Here is a 2500-nt window from a genome sequence, read left to right as displayed (position 1 = left end):
CCGCAATCGAGTACGTGCATGACATGCCAAAGCACATCTTATTTGCCTTCCATCGCACTCAAGACGACGGGTTGTGGAAGAACGATATTGTTCACAACAAGTTCAAGGACAACGTCTCAATCAAGGGACACAACCGAATTATGTTGACTGGGTCGCTAAAGTAAACCCGAGTTCATATAATGCACCGCATCCAAAAGAACTAGCCACAACACGTGCATCACTGAGATGTTTCACTAGATGGAACACGTGCGTGACATTAGGATCCTCCAACACCTCTTCGTGATGGAAAGATAGAATTCGAAGCAACCACAGAAGTACCGTCTAGTGGGTAGGCAACACAGGGACTGATCAACCAATATCACCCAAGGCAACGGGTGAAAATGGAAGAGATGCATGCTTGACCGTTCGATACGCAAGGCATGGAGCCAGCCAGCAAGTGCATCTCGATTACAACTCACACACCCTCACGTTCGCAAGACACCACACCACAAGACGGTCCACCCCCCACCTACCATGGGCAAGCAAGCAAATGGAAACATCAAGTGACGCAGGGTCAAGCATCGCTAGGCATGAAAATAACTTTCCACAATATCCGAGGGACTAGCTGCCGAGCTAACCAACGATCAGTGACGACCGTGTGTTGGTATTAATAAAGCTCAACAACTATGAAGAGGCTAGTTGTGCCATGATAAACATGCTAACGCACGCACCACGTGAGGGGGGAGGCCTCATCAAGCTCCCTTTAAAACCTGCCAGTGTGGAGCTGGCCGGCTCAAGGAGCACTCCCCCCCTATAAGAGGTTAATATGCAAAAGGCAAAATTGTACAAGTAGATACACTTTTTTTGAGCAGACATAAGTCCATATCTCGGGCTATACTTCGAATTTTGATGCGATTTTTTGCAGTAATTCGTAGAATAATGGTATCTCCTTGCTCACCAAATTTCATAATTTTTCTCGAAGGGGAACTATTTTTTTTATTTTTTTTACTTACCGGGTATGTGTAAAATCGGGAAAAATAGAAAAGCACATGTAGACTTCGAATTTCGACCTCATTTTTTCCAGTCCACCACTAAACAATATCAGGAACCTCCCCACAAAATTTCATTCAGTTTGGCCAAGGTCTTAAATTTGACAAATTTTGGCACCAACCTATCTAGTCGCGGTGCACCGACCAACTTGGCCAAGTGCAAAATGCATCCAATTCAAAACTTTTGTGCACCAACACTTTTACAGTACTCATTTGGGGGCATTTGGAGGCCTTTCCAACCCTCACATCTCAAAAACCACGAATTTCATTTTTTCACAAATCTCCCCACCAAGCCATCTAGCTATGCCGTGGTGCACCGCCAACCTTGGCCATGTGCAAAACCCTCCGAACTCAAAACTTTCGTGCACCAAGAATTTCATGGTATTCATTTGGGGGCATTTGGAGGCCATTCCAACCCTCACATCTCAAAAACCACGAATTTCATTTTTTCACAAAACTCCCCACCAAGCCATTTAGCTATGCCGCGGTGCACCGCCAACCTTGGCCATGTGCAAAACCCTCCGAACTCAAAACTTTCGTGCACCAAGAATTTCATGGTATTCATTTGGGGACATTTGGAGGCCATTCCAACCCTCACATCTCAAAAACCACGAATTTCATTTTTTCACAAAACTCCACACAAGCCATCTAGCTATGCCGCGGTGCACCGACCAACTTGGCCATGTGCAAAACCCTCCGAACTCAAAACTTTCGTGCACCAAGAATTTCATGGTATTCATTTGGGGACATTTGGAGGCCATTCCAACCCTCACATCTCAAAAACCACGAATTTCATTTTTTCACAAAACTCCACACAAGCCATCTAGCTATGCCGCGGTGCACCGACCAACTTGGCCATGTGCAAAACCCTCCGAACTCAAAACTTTCGTGCACCAAGAATTTCATGGTATTCATTTGGGGACATTTGGAGGCCATTCCAACCCTCACACCTCAAAAACCACGAATTTCATTTTTTCACAAAACTCCACACAAGCCATCTAGCTATGCCGCGGTGCACCGACCAACTTGGCCATGTGCAAAACCCTCCGAACTCAAAACTTTCGTGCACCAAGAATTTCATGGTATTCATTTGGGGACATTTGGAGGCCATTCCAACCCTCACACCTCAAAAACCACGAATTTCATTTTTTCACAAAACTCCCACCAAGCCTTCTAGCTATGCCGCGGTGCACCGACCAACTTGGCCATGTGCAAAACCCTCCGAACTCAAAACTTTCGTGCACCAAGAATTTCATGGTATTCATTTGGGGGCATTTGGAGGCCATTCCAACCCTCACACCTCAAAAACCACGAATTTCATTTTTTCACAAAACTCCACACAAGCCATCTAGCTATGCCGCGGTGCACCGACCAACTTGGCCATGTGCAAAACCCTCCGAACTCAAAACTTTCGTGCACCAAGAATTTCATGATATTCATTTGGGGGCATTTGGAGGCCATTCCAACCCTCA

Source organism: Vigna unguiculata, unplaced genomic scaffold (genome assembly GCF_037176805.1).
Source record: "Vigna unguiculata cultivar grain cowpea cultivar isolate G323 ecotype 2 unplaced genomic scaffold, ASM3717680v1 ptg000153l, whole genome shotgun sequence".
Taxonomy (NCBI): Eukaryota; Viridiplantae; Streptophyta; class Magnoliopsida; order Fabales; family Fabaceae; genus Vigna; species Vigna unguiculata.
The sequence above is the reverse complement of the archived record's forward strand: the minus strand, read 5'-3'. Positions refer to the sequence as shown.